General features: G+C 50.7%; 1 protein-coding gene and 1 long non-coding RNA gene across 2 annotated transcripts in view; one reads left to right on the forward strand and one right to left on the reverse strand.

Annotated features, from left to right (window-relative positions):
• Window positions 1–3,194: 3,194 nt before the first annotated feature.
• The window catches only part of LOC122462459 (interferon lambda-3-like), a 34,741-nt gene continuing 20,421 nt past the window's right edge, over window positions 3,195–17,514 (forward strand). Inside the window, exon 1 of the mRNA XM_043525632.1 lies at window positions 3,195–3,348. The gene's annotated coding sequence lies outside the window, so the exon portion shown is untranslated. The remainder of the gene's footprint in view (window positions 3,349–17,514) is intronic.
• Window positions 9,776–17,514, reverse strand: part of LOC122462461 — a 61,678-nt gene continuing 53,939 nt past the window's right edge. Inside the window, exons 2-3 of the long non-coding RNA XR_006284995.1 lie at window positions 16,524–16,696; window positions 9,776–12,113 (exon numbers count right to left, since the gene is read on the reverse strand). This is a non-coding gene — a long non-coding RNA (uncharacterized LOC122462461). The remainder of the gene's footprint in view (window positions 12,114–16,523; window positions 16,697–17,514) is intronic.

Below are 17,514 nucleotides of genomic sequence, written 5' to 3' on the forward strand. Positions count from 1 at the left end.
GCTACAGTTGGGAGCAAGGGGCAGGGAGAAGGAGGAGGGGGTGGTGGAACTGAGCCGCCGCCCAAATCAAGGCCCGCTGGTGGGAGGGCGTCATCCTCCCCCTGGGTGACCGGGGTCAGACCCAGGGCCTCGATATCCTTGAATATGGAAGTAAATTCAGTCCATGCGGCCCCAGAGTCCTCCCCGCCAGGTACCTAGGCAGTAGTAGCCCCCCTATCAACAGCGGCGGGGGGCACAGATGGCAAAGGGGCCGGGGGAACTCCTAAAGAGTCCTCCTTGGGAGGGGACTCAACCAGGGGGGTGGTGACGTCTGCTGCCTTGGCTGCCATGGCCGGTGTCTCCTGCTGGGCTCCATCTGGGGGCGCGGCAGAAGATGTAACAGCGTCAGCCCCCCGCAGCATCTTTCGGGGGGCCTCCTCTCCCTCTTCGTCGGAGGGGAGGGATCGAACCCGCGATTTATGGGCGCTGCGCTTCCCCCGGACAGGCACCCAGCCCTCCGAAGTGGAGGTGGAGGGCCAGTCAGCAGGGGTAGGGCCAGGGGGCAAGGGCGATCATTTTGGGGCTCGGGGCAGCAAGGGTGGGACAACAGGAGGAAGGGAAACCTCCCCCTGGGGCAGGCCCTCTCCCTCAGCCGGCAGAGGTCTTGCCACCCTCTCCTCCACGGGAGGAGGGGCAGTGGCAGCTGGACTGCCAGGATCGCCGGCGGTGACAGGGCCGGCACCTTCCTGGGTCTGAGGGGTCCCGGACGCTCCTCTGGGCTGGGCCAGAGGGCAGTCCCTCCGGACGTGCCCCATCACCCGGCAGAGAAAGCACCAGGCCTCCCCTGTCGAATAGTGGACCCCGTAATGGGCCCCCTGATAGGGCACCAAGAAGGACCCCTCGAGCGCCACCCCGCCATGTGTCACCGGCAGCACTTGAATCTGCACCTGCTGGTGGAAGGACAGAACGTGGCGGAGGGCGGGGTCCTTGCAGCCCAGCGGGAGAGGGCTGATGATGGAGATGGGTTTCCCCAGGGTGGAGAGGGCAGGCAACAGGTCAGCATTGGGCAGGAAGGGCAGGACGGAGGTCAATACCACCCGTATGCCCAAGTCCTCCAGGGATCCTAGGGGGACGAACATGCCCCCCACTACCATGCCCTTCTCTACCGCCTCCCGAGCGGCGGCCTCCAATGCTAGGAAGAACACAACTTTACCATACATCTTGGAGGCCGCCACGATGGCCATGGGCCCTACCACCCTCACCAATGCCCGCACATACGTTTCAACGTGGGGTGAGGTTGGCACCAAGAGGCAGTGAACGCCGTGCCTCCTGGTCAGCAAGGGGAAGGGGCCCTGGCCACCAGGAATGGTACCGGAGGCAGCAGTCGGGGCAGATGGCACGGCGGCATGCGGGGGGCGGTGGCCACCTGGGCGTACGCTCTGGGGACAAAAGATGGAGCGCCCCCAGAGCTGGTGGAGGGAACGGCTGGGGAGGAAGGGGCCGCGGCAGTTGTTGGGGCCACGGCAGGGACGGCAGCCCCGCCAACGGGAGGGTTTGTTTTCTGGGCAGGGCCTTTGCCCTTCTTATTCCCGTGGCCCTTTTTGGCGGTGGAAGGGGCAGCCATGGCAGCGGCGGAGTCGAGGCTCGTGGTGGCCGAGAGGGTAGCCACTGTGGTGGGCAAGGGTGGTGGCAAGGGAGGAACTATGGGAGCAGTAGGGACAGGAGCAGGGGCAGGGGTGGGGCCAGGGGCAGAGGCAGGATCCTCCTCCATAGTGGAAAGAGGCAGGAGGAGGCCCTAAATCGGGGGTGGGACAATGGGCAACTGCTCCTCCCCACTAGACGGCAGGGGAGGAGGGTCCAGCAAACAGAGTATTGGGAATAGGGAAGGTGGGACAGGGCCAACCACTCCTCCCTGCTAGACTGTATGCAGGGAGGAGGGTAGCAGCGTGGGCAGGGGGGAACTGTAGGGGGGCACTGAGGGAAGGGAAGAAGCAACCACTCCTCCCCGCTAGGCTGCAGGCAGGGGAGGAGGGTGCTAACAGCAGGAGGACATGGGGACAATAAAGGAGAGGGGGACAATCATGGGCGCAGGGCGGGGCGCCAGCTCCTCCGGCTGCACTCGGGCAGGGAAGGACTACGATTGCATCAGGGGAGGTGCAGTGATCAGGGTAAACAACTTAAAAGAGGGGGGGCACAAGTGCTCCGAAAAGGGACATGGGCACACCAAACTGCGGGTTGGGCAGGTCAGGGGTCAGCAGGAGTCACGGGGAACAGCAAACAACTGAGGGCAGGGCAAGTAGAGCACAAGTGGGGGGGGAACCAAACTCCTGGGGAAGGGTGGGGCAGGCAAAGTAAACTTGGAAGGGTTGGGGCGGGGCAGGCACACTAACAAACCCAGGAACCTAGGATAGGGCCAGGCAAACAACCAGGGAAAAATCTTCCGGGGAGCTACAGGGGGAAGGGAGGAAAAAACTGGGCTGGGGGGGTAACAGGGAGGCCCCCCACCCAAATGCAACTGAGGGAGGGGGGCCAAGTCCAAAAAAGAGGGGGGGAGTGCACCCACGAGCACTTGTGGAGCTCACTCCAGTCCTTGCTCGCTGCTGGAAACAGTCCCAGATGGAGGTGGGCGAAGAAGCAAGCAGCCCTGTCGAGGGGCGAGCAGCAGGTGTTGATGGTCAGCTGGGTCGGTGGAGGGGGCGGTGGCAAAAAGGGATGGGGTGGTGAAGTAGGATGTGGCAGGGGGGCAGCAGGACTGGGGGAGGGCTCCACACCTCTCCCCCGGCCCCCCACTGCAGCAAAAGGCTACCACCACCCCAGAACCACAGCTGTTCAAGTCACTCAGTCCAATAACCGACCCCCTCCACAATTCCTCGCAGCGGCCTTCCTCCTCCTCGATGGAGCAGCAGCAAGCGGGCGGCGGCCAGCCAGGTGAGGACCCAGGCAGAAGGGGTGACAATGGTGGTGGGCTCCTCCTCCCTCCAGAGGGGTGGGGATGGGGGGGCAAGGCCCCCCCTCCCCACAGCAACAGCAGTGGCTCCCAGAAGGAGCGAGCAGCGGCCCTCCAGGAGGCAGAGAGCTCCAGCCAGCAGCAGCAGCCCAGGGAGGGAGGGAGCTCCAGCCAGCAGGGCAGCCCAAGCACACTGACGTCTCCCTCCTGTAGTGGGGGGGGAGGGGTCCACCCGCTCCAGCCCTGGAAAGGGTTAAAGCTAGCCCTGGGAGAGGGCTGCGGGAAGCGGCCAGGCTGATGGAGAAGGCAGCCACAGCTGGGGTCGTGCCCCAATCAGGTTGCAGCTGGCTCTATAAAAGGCCAGTGACCCAGCTTTTAAGAGGGAAGGACCTGGCTGCTTGGGAGCTGAGCAGGGACCTGAGGTAGGTCAGTGCTGGGGGAAGGGCAAGAGAGGCTGGGGAGCGCCAGCCTGACAACCCCCCAGGCTGCAGGGTCTTGTGTGGGGCCTAAACCAGGTGCTGGGGCAGCCTGGGGCTAGGCAGAGGCAGCAGGTCCTACCCCCCCTTGCCAATGATGAATGTCCATTACAGGCCGCAGTCGGCCCCACTGAGCAGGGGCTAAATGATGACTGGCAGTAGGCACTGAAGCAAGGTGGGATTGGGGGTTGTGGGCTCCCTGGGGAGGGGAGACCCAGAGACTGAGGGGATACTGCTGGGGCAGAACCCCCAGGCAAAGGGGCACAAGGGTCTGGCGGTGGCAATGACACCGGCCTGCAGAAGGTGCTCCGGAGCTGGCAAATGAGCTAATTCCCGGAGAGCCAGCAGGAGGTGCCACGGGGTGAGTCCCACATTGTTACAGAAGGGGATTGCTCCTCTGCTTAAAGTCAAGCATGTGCTTCGGTTAAAGAGGGGCTTTGGTGATAATGGAGCAGAAAACAATTAAGTGCGCCTCTCTGACTAATGCGAAGTGATAAATCCCAATGTGCTTTGACTTCCCCGATTCACGAAGAGCAGAAATGCTGCTACAAGCTGAAAAAGTGCTTTGCATAAAATCCCGAGACCGCTATAGCCAGTGAAAGGCGTGGAGCGGAGTAATCGCCCCTGGAGCTGATAACATCCCGTTTCCAGGGTGCCCAATCTGAAAACAAACAGTCACGGAACAGAACCCTTCTAAAGGGTCACCCTTTAGAAATGCCAAGGTAAGCGTGCACGACAGAGAAAAGCAATAACGCTCCCAGCTGGGGAAAGACCCAAGATTTGGGGAGCGGTATTGTTTTGTTACTTCTCAGGCCACAAGTATCCCACACTAACCCACAGAGTGAAAGCCAAAGGAAAGGTATCAGAATGGAAATAATGACTGAGCAAACTGGCCACTGGACTGAACTTTTACATCCCTGTGGAGGAAACATAAGGGCCAAATCCTCAGGTGGTGTACATCAGTGTTGTTGCATCAGCCCCCCTCTATCCTCATCCTGAGCAGAAAGTGGCTAAAGGATTATGCCAGTTTATACCAGCTGAGGATCTGGCCCAGTGTCTTTAGTTTATATAGATAAAAATGTACATATGTGAATAATATATTTTCACCATTTAAAATATATTGTAAAATCCTCTTTTTATAGTATATAAAATATATATGGATGTTTTGAAGCTCTGATCTGTGGCTGTAAACCATGTTAGATATAGAAATTATACACTAATTATATGAGGTTTATGTGGACAAAATTTTACTACATACATATGGCTGTAAAATTCATTAAGCCAGTATCTGCTATATAGTAGATATCTTAGTCACATCTATTTGAAATGTTAGGTGCCTATTTTTAAAGCCAGGTGAGTATTTCGTTTAAATGTAAGCAGAGTCAGGATGAGCTCCACCCTGACATCTGGTGGTGAGGTGTGGCAAGTTGTGGAAAAGAACTTCAGGGGCTGATCTCATTTGCATAGGCACACCCACCCCACCTAGAATGAGGCCATAGCTGCCCAAATGGTCACTTTGGCTGCTGTGGGATCCCCAATGCCTCTGTTATTGGGGCAGGAAGAATAAATTATTACCCCGATTATGGGAATCGGGGACAGTGGAACTGTACTTGGCCTTTGTTATGATGGAGGGACTCGCCATCAACTAAGTAGCACTCACTAGGCAAGGGACATGGGTTCCAAAACTCTGTGAATTGAGAGAGGCTGGGGACAGGTATTAATACTTGGTGGTATGGGCCCCCTGGTGAGGGCTTTACATGCTAATTGCACTTCCTCCTCTCTCCACTGTGGAATATCAGAGCTAATGTTGATTCTATTAGGAGTCTAGTTACAGGCTGCTGAGCTGAATTCACTTTGGGCTAATGGTGCACCAGCACTGAGGCTCCCCTGGTACAAGCTGAAATCGCAAAACAGCTAAAAACTGACGAAGAGCTGAAATCAGTGAGTGTTGTGTTAAGTAGTGGGGGACCCTGAAGATATATGGTGGAGCAATTTGTGGGACGGCTGGCAGAGCATTGCAGTTTGCGGGGCAGCAAGCAGAGCAGCTTGTGGAGTAGAGCAGTTTGTTGGATACCTAGAGTGGCTCATGGGGCGGCTGGCAGAGCGGAGCCCCATGGAGAGGTGGGGCCATCAGCTTTGGACCACACAAGGTGCCCCTTAACACCCCCCCCCCCAAAAAAATCTCCACCCAGGTTGGGAGGTAAAACTCTGCAGATTAACTTTCAAACTCTGGGGCTGCCCTGACCACGGACAGAGACTTTTGGGTCGTTGGACTTTGGGTGATTTTGGGTTGCTGGACTCAAGAACCAAAGGGAAAGGACACGCCTCAGTTTGCTTAGGGTGGGTTTTTGCTCATGGGTTGTGTTATGAATCCTGTTGGTGGTGGTTCCCTAACATAATGCCACGTTGTTTCTCTCTGTTATTAAAAGGCTTTTTGCTACACTCAGACTATGTGCTTGTGAGAGGGGAAGTATTGCCCCTTGGAGGGGCCCAGCGGGGGTGGTATATATTTGTCACTGGGTGGGGGCTCGAGCCGGTTTTGCATTGTGTTATTGGAATGGAACCCCTAGATACTGAACCCGGCCCTTGTTGCTGCCAACTCTGACAGGCAGAAGGGTTACATAAAGAATGTCATTATTCACTCATCATACAGGATGGGTGATTAATGTGTGACCACCAAAACCAGGTATTTCTGACAAATGTTGCAATCCTATTTGATTAAATTTATTTCTTGAAAGGAGTATTTGTGTGATCAAGCGTGGGTAGGGTTGCCAACTTTCTACTCGCACAAAATCTAACACTCTTGCCCCGGCCATTCTCCGAGGCCCTACCCCAGCTCACTCCATCCCCGCTTGCTCTGCCTACCCTCACTCACTTACTCATTTTCACTGGGCTGGCTCAGGGAGTTGGGGTGCAGGAGGGAGTAAGGGCTCCAGCTGGGCGTGCAGGCTCTGGGGTGGGGCTGGAGATGAGAGGATTGGGGTGTAGGAGGGTGCTCCGGGCTGGGACTGAGGGGTTCAGAGGGCAGGAGGGGGATCAGGCCTGGGGCAGGAGGTTGGGGCACAGGGGATGAGGGCTCCAGGGTGGGGCTGGAGATGAGGGGTCTGGCGTGCAGGAAGGTGCTCTGGGCTGGACTAAGGGGTTCAGAGTACCCTCACCCCAACTGCCTGGTCCCTTCGCCCCGCACTGCCCGGTCCCTTTTAGACCGGGCGTTCCAGTTGAAAACTGGACACCTGGCCATCCTAAGCATGGGGTCTGCTTTTTGAGGATAGTTTGCAAAATACAGGCTGAGGGTAAAATTCAAAATGCAGTGTTAGGGTGTGAAGAGCACTAGCCCCTCCTACATCCCACTTAAGCCTTATTACAAGGGCTTTAAGTGACACCTGATATGAGGAAAGGAAACCGCCAGCAACAAATGAATGGGAAGGAAGTAATGGGTGACATCGGGGTAAAAGGAGATGACAGACTACTTATAGAAACAGATTCATTACGTTCATGACCGAAGTAATAAATTGTACGTTTCAAAGAGGAAAGAAAACAGAATCTGAGAATTATAATTAAAACTGCTGGCTATTTTCACCTGGAATGCCTATAGCCAGGGGCAGGAATTAAAGAAAAATACCCAATGACATGAAACCACAGCCTGATATAAGATGCATACAAGAGACTTGGACTAGATGACCTCCTGGACTATCATTCCAACCCTGATAGTCTATGATTCTATGACTTGGCATGACAAGAAAAATTGGACTATACGTTCCTGGGATATGGCTTATATAGACATGACTGCAAAATAGAAAAGGGTGGGGGTGTCTGCACCTTCATTAAGGGGACCTGAACCAACTTGAAGTAGAGGTTAAAAAGCTAAACATAATGCTACTGAGATATGATACAAAACAACTCTGCTTCTCTGATTTTTATAATGTTTATAATACAGGCAGGAAACTAAAGATGATGGACCTAAAAGAATTAACTACAGAGGTCACATGCCTGTTCATTATCTGTGGTGATCTGAGGTAAGGTGGGGAAGTGAGGAAAATGATAAAAAGGGGAAATGTTAAGAACAATTCTTTGAAGAGAATAAGTCAGCAATATTAAATGATAGTGCATCTACCAGGGCCAATACATCTGGCAGAAGCTTCTCATACTTGATCTGGGAACAGCCTCTGGCACCATCGCTAAGAAATACAGCTGGGAAATGTACAGAGAGGAGGGAATGGGTAGCGACCATTTCCCGACCTCAGTTACATAGCTAGGAAAAGGAAATACTGAAAACAAGGAAAATATCCCCACTTGAAATCTAAACAAAGCAAATTGAAAACTCGTTAGAAACAAAAGTGAGGAACATGTGAATGAGCAATGTATAAATGAAGATATTGAGGAATTCTCTTGCAATGTTACTAGGGGAATCCTAAAGATGGCTAGCCTAGCTATTTCTAGGATACCAAGGCTACATAAAGATAGGAACAGTGTACCGTGGTGGAACAAGGCATGTGAAATGGCAATTAGGGGAAGGAAGAAGGCATATGTGACAGCAAAGAATTCATTAAATAGAGGAAATATGAAAAAATAATGTAAAAAAGAAAAGAAGGCAGTTGGACAAAGGGCAAGAAGAGAAAGCTGGAGACCATACTGTGGTAAAGTAAATAAAGATACCAATACAGCAGAGGTATATGAACAAATTAGGGAAATGAATGGAATGAAGAATAAGAGCCATATAATACCAAGACCTGTGAAAGTCAGTAATGATGAACTCAGAGGATAGAAATTAGGGAGCGGAAAAGAAGATGCATTCAGGATAATTATGAGATGATGAAGAGGTGGGAGGAGGATGTGGCTATTTTAAATGAAAAAGTTAGTATGAGAGAACTCCCCAAAGTGATAAAGGAGCAAAATTGAGTAGTGGGTAGGCCTGGAGTAGTGGGTGGGCCTGGGTGTTCCCCCACCAGCCACAGTTGGGGTAGCTAAAACCCTGAGGAGGGGAGTAGCCCAGAGAGGGGGCCAAAGAAGAGAAAGAGGGCGAGTGATTATGGAACTTAATTACCACCCCCTCCCCACCTCACCAGAAGGGGGCTGAACTATAAACAGTGACTCAGCTGGAGAGCTGGGATGCCAGGCGAAGAGTCTCCAGGGAAGAAGCCCTGGGGGCACTGCCAGGGGTGCTGGTGCTGGGGGTGTTGCAGCACCCCCTGACTTGATGTGGCTTCTGTCATATACAGGGTTTGCAGTTTGGTTCAATGGTTCTCAGCACCCCCAATATAAAAATCACTCCAACATCACTGGGCACTGCTGCATATCAGAGCAGGGGATGATACTTGAGTGAACCAGAAGGGGCTGAGACACTTTGAAAGCTAGGCCAGGAGGGCCAATAACCAGGGTACTGTGATAGGCCTTGTTGGACTGTTTACCCTGGAAGGGGTCTGTTTTGTGTGTGTGTTTCACACGCGGACTGTGTGTGACTTGGCTGGAGGGCTGAGTCTCTGGAAAGCCACCAGAGACATTTAATGGCCAGCAGGGGTCACTGCAAGCAGCACTACGTAGAGGGAGTGCAGGTGCAGGTACACCGGGTTGGTAGGGGCACTCCCGTGAAGTGAGGGGACCCCATCACAGGGTGATACTGAAATCATATAATAGGAGAAAAGCTGAAATGCCTAAGGAATGGAAACATTCAATGATTGTCCCAGTGAGGAAAATGGGTAAATCGTGCTCAAGACTTGAAGCGTACAGACCAATTGCCCTCCCAGCATGTAGAGGTAAAACTGTCACGCTGTCTGGAGTGGCTCATGACCGTGACTGCCAAATTCAGGGCAGGGCTGTAGCTGTCTCGGTCCCAGGATGTTAAAGACACAAGGTGGGCACGGGAATTGTGACGGGTTGTCACCCCCGGGGTGCAGTCTGGGAGCCAGGGGAACCGCTGTGCCCTCTAACCCAGCCGGGCAGGCCTCTCTCACGCTGCTTTGCAGGAGATTCAGCCACTCTCTCCAGACCCTGTTATCACCCAATATGACAGTAGGTGGTGCCACATCAACGGAGTTACCTGAGTGCATTGCCTAAGCCTCTCAAGGACAGACAGGATACAACAGCCAAATTCCCAGCTCCCCAGCCTTGCCCCCTTGCTGGAATATAAACCCAGAATGATACTGTCTTGGACTGCACAGGGATCTGTATAATGTCAGATCATTTATATATTTGCTTCCCTCTCAAGGTGGGAAAGACATGCAACAGCCTTTGTTCACAGAGCTGAGATTTTTTTCCCCAGACACTTCACTCAAAACACACTGGTTAAGAGAAAGCATAAAACAAGTTTGTTATCTACAGAAAGATTTTTTTTTTAAAGTGATAGCAAACAAATCAATGCAGATTCCCTAATAAATAAACAAAACCGCAAACTAAGCCTAAAGTACTAAATAAGATTTGATCCGTAATCTCTTACCCTGACTGATATTGCAAGCAGGCTTGCAGATTCTTAAGGCACAAGCTGCACTTGCTTTGCAGCTTGGGCTCACCTCTCCCATCCCGAGTCCTTTGTCTTTCACTGCTTCTTTCAGGTGTTGAGCTGTGGGGGAGTGAAGACCAATCATGATATCACTCCCCACTTTAGATAATCAGGGTGGGAGCCCTTTGTTTCCAGCTAAGTCCCCAGCCCAGCTTGTGGAAAAATACAGGTACCAAAATGGAGTTCAGTGTCATGTGGTCTGGTCACATGCCCTTGTTGAGCCCTAGCAGCCATTACTCATAGGCTGGCTGAAATGTTCACAGGCAGGCTAAGCTCTTCCATGGTCCATTGCCTTTGCTTCTTCCTTGTTGTTCCTGAAAGGCTGGTTGTGGGTGTAACCCAGAGTAAGCACATTTGAAATACAGATCCATAGTCAATATTCATAACTTCAGATTCAAAAAATGGTACATGCACAGAAATCAGATAATCCTATTTGGCAAATATAGCAAATACATGAGTCAATGCATCTTTCCTGACTGCGGAATCAAGTCTGCTATGCCACAAAACCCAAGAAGAGGAAAAAGAAGAAAGGGGGCTGCAGGGAGAGAGTCTGTAGTCATTCTCTGGGGAACAGAAAAGGTAGGAAACAGTACAGGGAGACCATAAGGAGTCTGAGAGTTTAGACCTTGGCTACTGCCTACAGGGTCCCTGAGCTGGAGCCCAGAGTAGAGGGAGACCCAGGGTTCCCCTATCAGCCACCAAGGAAGGTGGGATGAAAACCCCTGAGGTAAAGGGTGCAAGGACCACAGACTCCAGAAACCAATGGAAGACCTGCTGTAAAGTCATTGGACTATGTTACCCCAGAAGGGATGGACTAAAGCGTGACCTGGCCAGAGGGCCCAGTTGCAGAAAGACAGACCACCACAGTGATGGAGCAACTGTTGTCAGGGGGTGTCCTAGGGGCAGAGAGCCACTACCCCACACCTGGCCAGGAGGAGGTGCTCCTCTAGTGAATGAACCCCTTACAAATACCTCTTTCCTTGCTCTGTGTCATTCCTTCAACGAACGATGTGACATACAAATAACTGTGAGTGTTCTAGCAGATCCCTCCCCGGGGATTGAGTGCACAGGACTCTGAAACAGTTACTAAATCATTCATCGCCCGCTTTTGCATAGTCCCTTTATCCCTGAACATCTTGAGGTAAAAAGTCCATAAGAGCAAACAAGAGATTACAAGACAAGGCCAAGAGAAAGAACTTGTGTTACCAACCCCAACCCATCTTCCTTGGAAAGGTGCACCCACATTAAAATCAGGGTCTGGTGCAACATGAATATGGCACAGAGGTGTTGACGATTGAAATCCAAATTGCTTTTATTAATAGTAGCCCAGAAGGATGATGGATTTGACCATTAGGTCTTGTCTACACCTGGAATCTCTCAGGAAAATTCATTGGAATTAATTTTTGAAGTGGATTAGCAAAACTGCATTCAATTTGCATTTTGGGAATGAATTAAAGTAAACAAAACTAAAGCCACTTAATGAGAGCATCCATACGGTGTTTTAATGCAATTTAATTGATCCACTTTAAATTCACACCTTGAGCTAATTTGTATTGGTTTTCCTGAGTTTCTGTGTAAACAACCCTTTAGGCGGGGAGATAACCACAGATTGTCTCCAGACAGCATTCCAGGGGTACAAAACTAACATCTCAGAGAGAATTCTGTTGCTAATATGGTTATTTGTGCCAATATTACTTGAACATAATTTGGCTGAGCAGAGAGAACTACTTCAGATCATTAAGGGTGAAATTCAGCCCTGTACAGACAGACAGCTCAAGGCTTATGCACCATTTATGTCCTTGAAACTAGCCTTTAGTGGGATATAAGTGATACGCAGGCCACGTGCTACTCTTCTGTGCAGGGGTGAATCTCACTGTAAATGAATAAACCCAGTTTTAACAAGCCAGGTTAGTGCACCACATAATGGACTTGGCTCATTTATTTCCACCACTGGCATTTAGTTTGAATTATTTATAATGCTTCACAAGTTACAAGTAAATGCACAGCTGTGTAGCTAGTGAGCGTGGGATGCGAGCTTGCGCCAGCCTTCTGCGGTGAATTCTTTGCGGAGCAGTGGGGAGAGATGGTCGGTTGTTGTGAGTTGTACGATGTGTGGATTAGCTGAGTCTCCAGACTCCAGCATGAGTGTGTTCGCAGCCTGTCATGCCACAGGGAGGAAGAACGGCAGGATGCAGTGTGGTGGGGTGAAACCGGTCTAAAAGAGTTAAAAGCACATTCGTCACAGTTACCACAGATGTGCTGGAATAAATTAGTTGCTTCTCAGCCAGCAGGGGTGAGACTCAGATGTCGGGTGATAACTTACTGGAAAGCTGGGCCTCAAAAAAGGCCGAGAGAGTAGCCCAGAAAGCGAAACACAGGCACCGGCTTCCTCCGGGCCCCTGGCGTGCTCAAACCCCCATTCCACCCCACGCCCGCCCTCATTTGACCCTTTCCCCCAAACCCCACCTCACCTCTTCCCGCTCGGTTCCACCTCCTCCTCCGCGCGTGCCCTGTCCCTGCTCCACCTTCTCCCTCTCCCCCTCCACCCTGTGCCTCCTGCACGCTGCAGAACTGGTGATCACGGCGGGCGGGAGGCACTGGGAGGAGTTGATCGGCGGGGCCGCCAGCCGACAGGAGGCACTGGGGGAGAGGGGAGGAGCTGGCTGCCTGTGGGTGCTAAGCACCCACTAATTTTTTACCATGGGTGCTCCAGGGCTGGAGCACCCACGGAGTCAGCACCTATGAAGGGGAATGAGGATAGAGCACAGAGGACGGGCTGAGTTGTTGACAAACTTTGGATGTTAGCCCTTGCAATGAGAAGCTCTGGCACAAGGGGGCACTGAGTCCAACCACTTATGTGCAATCGTGGGGCGGGGTTTCTAGCTTCACTGTAGTAAATGCTACCCTAGTGGCTGTCTAACACCAAACTGAAGGATGCTGGAAATTATAAAGATATCCACAGACACCCAGCCATAGTGTCTTAGGCCCAGCTCCTCAAAGGTATAGAGAACCTGGTCCTTATTACTCTAATGTTCATTCACACAGTTGTATTATGGCTGCTCCAGTTAGGTGACAGGAGCCATGTCCCACCTCCTCATCGCCCTTCCACGCAGCTGGTGGCTGTAACTGGGTGACATGTGCGGCCTGCGTGCAAAAGGGAGGGGAAGCCAGAGGGTATTTGCACTTCTGGCAGCACAGAATATCTCCGAGGGGGTGTTTCTGGACTGGGGGGACGGCCTGAGTGGCTACGGAGGAGGGGAGTGCATTCTACACCTCACTAAAAGGTGTAACGGGGCCATCAGTGAGCACACTGCCCTCAGGGTCCCAGCAGGTGTTACACTGACCCCCCCGCTCTATGCAGACTCCCTGGGCCAACTGCATCACTAGTGTATGTTCTATTCAAGCCAGCTGAGTTACACCAGAGAGGAATTTGGCTCAATGCCGCCAGGCATGCGTGTGCTCGGAGCGTTACCACACCACAGGGCTCTACCTGTCAGTCTTAGTGCAGCCCCATGTGATGTAACAAACCCCTTGTCGTGGTGCCCAGCTGGTGACAGTGAGTAACAGGGGTTGGCAAGGGTTCCCATTCCACTTGTTGGAACTAACTGGAAGCCAAGGCCTGTTGGATGAATTTTGACAGAACAAATGGGCCCAAAGAGTCAAAGATGTTAACATGACCCTGTCGCTGTCCACAATCATGTGAAGCATTCAAGGTGTGTAACCAGAGCCCTCAGCCTGCTTAGCACCCTGGGAAACACACCATCCTTTTGAACCTTGTATTAAAGACACAGAAAAGAAGGGAAAACAGTGAAAGCATTTGAAATATAAAGTATTACGTGTGGCGTTCAGTGTTGCAACATCCCTTGTTCCCTTTCCCATTAGCTGGAGAGAGTCTTTAGAAGGACTTCTGTCCTCCCCCCCGCCCCCTGCATTTGACAGTCTTTTCATTAGTATTAAAGATGGGAACAACTGTCCAATTTGGGGGGGGAAGAGAATTTAGTTGAAATGGGCTGGAGCCGTTGTTAGAGCTACTAAGATTGAGCCGGCTTCCCTGAAGACAAAAAAAACACACACACAAAAGAGGCGGGGTGGGAGGGCAGGGAGAACTGAAACAGCCAAAATGGAAAATGCAGCTTCCGTCTCTGGTATTGACTCTCCCTTGCAGGATCACTGCTGGAGAAATACTGGCACAGCCAATGGTCTAATCAGCCACTTTGAGCCCTGTATCAGCATCAGGCTATATGTATGTTGCAAAATATCCAGCCTTGACTGGCTAAGGCAGGCTCTTATTAAACAGATGGCAAAAAGGGAGAAATGGGGAAGAAAAGGACACACAACAGGGGTGGGAGTGACAAAGTCTCACAGCCCAAATGGTTTGGGCGATTTAGGTGGGGCTGGGTTTGGTGACAATGTCAGCTGGGTCCCTCTTTTGGTCTGGTCAGGACATCTCTCAGGATCAGGACAGTGAAGGACAATGGTGTCCCAATGGATACTGGGGGTCCCAGAAGATAGTAGGGGTGGCAGCCAGGATGGTGAAGCTTACCCCTTCCTTTCTCCCATCTTTCACTCAGCCAGCATCTCCCCAAAGGACCCCAAAAGGGAGTGCTGGGTAGAATTGCCCGAACTCTCATTATTTTATCCACCAATTAGGCCTAATTTCTGAGACACCAGTTTTGGTTCACTGATTCCCAGTCCTACACTTCTCTTGTTTCCCAGGCCTGATCTTAACACAGGCCTTGAGTCATATCAGTCAGCCTTTTGGTTTGGTCGAATGCAGCTTTTCTGTCTCCTTTTCCAACAAATATTTATTGTTTCAGATTATTGTGGCCTCTAAAACTTTTATCTATTTCCCCATAGTTAGGTTCACAACTGGGGTAGGATGCCAAAGCCCCGATTACCATGACAGTCCCCTGGGTGGGGGAGTTCTGTTTTCAGGAGTGACCCTCTTAATTATTGACTTTTCTCAGCCTCAGAGGTTTTTCTCTAAATGGATCTGTTCAGCTGATGTTCTATGATTTAGGGGCACTAATGTACAGACTCATTTTTTCCTAGATGAAAAGCTGTATTCTTTTTATTGGAGTCTAGAAACCTTCACTTGACATGAAGGAAAAAGCAATAATTCTCTTTTTTTTCCTAGTAAGTCTAGTGTATAACAGAACAAGTAACTTATGGATCACTCAACTATATAGCGCTAAGATTAGTTTGTTTGTCCCTGAACTGTTTTCCCTCTAGATGTACCCATAGCAAGAATTCACGTACACCTGAATATAGTGATGCCTAAATACCTTTGAGGATCTGGTATATTCCACTATATTCTACTGCATTTATCTATTATCCTAGCCTGCAACTAGCCTCCCTCTCAGACATCAAGAACATTTGAGAATTACAGTGGAAGAGCTCAGTTGGAATGGGAAGCAGAAGAGCCTAAACATCTGTAAAAGAAAATCACATTTCCAGCTTTGAATTTGAAAGCCAGCCCCTTTCTTTGGTGCTAAGCTCCCTGAGCCTGATTCTGAGCACATTGACACCCGTTTTAGACTAGTTACTCAGCTGCACAATGGCAGCTAGTGGTGAATCGGACTCTGTGAGGCTGCAGATCAAATTTTTTAAAAAAGATTGAATCTAATGAAGTTTATGACTGAAAATCAGGGGCCAGGTGCTCAACTGGAACAGGCTGGACTTGCTCCATTGATTGTTATAAATGATGTGTATTACATAGCACCTATAAGCCCCATTCACTGACCAGGCCCCCACTGTGTTAACTGCTGTATAAATGCAGAACAAACATACGGTGCCTGCTCCAGAGAGCATATATAGCACGTGGAGTTACTGTTTGGCTAACGGAGGAACATGGGGAGATGCCATAGTGCCCTGCTCCTACATCACTGAATGCTTGGGACCATCCCCTCTCCCTTGGGGAGGGGGGTATCCTTATTGGAACAGCTCTAGACTTCTGATTTTGCAATACCTTCCCCACCCCCACTCACTCTGGCTCCCGTGTTAGACTATATTTTTAAACCCTCCCACTCTTGCTCCCAAAGAAGAAACAGCGCTGCGCCGAAATCAAAATGTTTTTTGAACAGGTGGCTGGAAACAGGTTTCCTTTGAGAAAGTCTGCCGTTAAGAGGAAATTGCTCAATTATCCCTTTATTGCTCTGACAAGGATAGATTAGATCACGCTGTAATAAATTAGAACTGAATATGCTAATTGGAAGTAAGCGTCAAACACTCCACATTTATGTGCCAGGCACACTGCACTTTTACCCCCGAATTTAAAAGTGCCAGCATTGACCCTGGTCAGCATAATTGTGCCTGGAGCCATGCAGTACGCAGCCTGTCTTGGAGGCGGGCTAATGGACAAAGGATATGTTTTCTTGACACTTAGTGAGTTTATGGAAGAGGATGTAATTAAAGAAAGTAGGGTCAGATCCCCAGCAAGTGCAAGGCAGGCTCACTCTGACCTCAGTGGCCTCTAATCAGGATGATAAGATTAGAGGGTAGAATCCATTAGAGAGCGGAGATGGGGCGGGCTGCAGCCCCAGGAACCAACTTCAACACAAAGCGTGTCAATGGAAATACTCAGTGATGTGCTGTCAGTCATACTCTTTCCCATTAATTTACGTACCAGGCTTGGCTGCCATGTTCGTATTCAGACTAGACTGGCTCAGGACAGCTACATACACACACGGGTGCCCCTGGGAAGGAGAGAGTCTTGTCGCAGGTTGCAGAAGCTCCTCTTCCTGTCTTAGATGTCTGAGCCAGGCCTGGGTAACATCAGGGCAAGTTAGAGGTGGGAACCTAAGGGGAAATCTCTAGGTAAATATGAAGCGCTGAAAGGATCTTCGTGGCTATTTACTTCTTGGCTCCTCCAGCGCTACCCGAGCTCAGCTCAGCCCCTACCCCGTCTGTGTGAGCAATTTCACACACACCCCCTGCCAGCATTAGCCAGGCTGGTTCAAAACCCTCTCCATGCATGGCTTTGAGATGGCTCTTTAATGTGGAAATGTGAGCTGGAACAGCCTGTGGACTTATCAGGACAAACTGCACAGCTCTGCCAGGGTCAGAAATGCTCCTGGGCTCAATAGACATGCCTAGGAAACTGCTACTCACTGATAATAAAGCACTGTCTGACATGTCTGCTTTTTCTGTTGTCTTTGTATAGTCACTGGCTAAATACATACGCATGTAAAACATCATAGGCCAACATTAGAAATGATCAATGGACTATCTCACTGCTTGATCTAATTCTGCCACTGCTGGAGACTTGCAAATCCCCAGGGCTGGTGGACAGGATAGCATAAAGTGTATAAGCTGGAGAAGTGCTGTGAGCAAAGTGTCTCTTCTGAACCCCTTGCGATGCAGTGCAAAATCACATGGGAAAGCCAGGGCAATTCAGTTTGTTTGCTTACCTGTGCTGTAAATTGCCACATGCCATCGATTTTTAGAATACGATGCCAGGCCTATTGATCTACTGAATAGTTTGTGTTTGAAAAGGACAGATTTATGCAATGTGATAAACTCTGTAAATCGATGTAGCTTTCCCATGCTTCTTTGTTACAGACGCCGCTATGTGAATACGTTGCCACCCGGCTGTCGGTAAAGATGAAAGATGGCTC

Source organism: Chelonia mydas, chromosome 11 (genome assembly GCF_015237465.2).
Source record: "Chelonia mydas isolate rCheMyd1 chromosome 11, rCheMyd1.pri.v2, whole genome shotgun sequence".
In the NCBI taxonomy this organism is placed as follows: Eukaryota; Metazoa; Chordata; order Testudines; family Cheloniidae; genus Chelonia; species Chelonia mydas.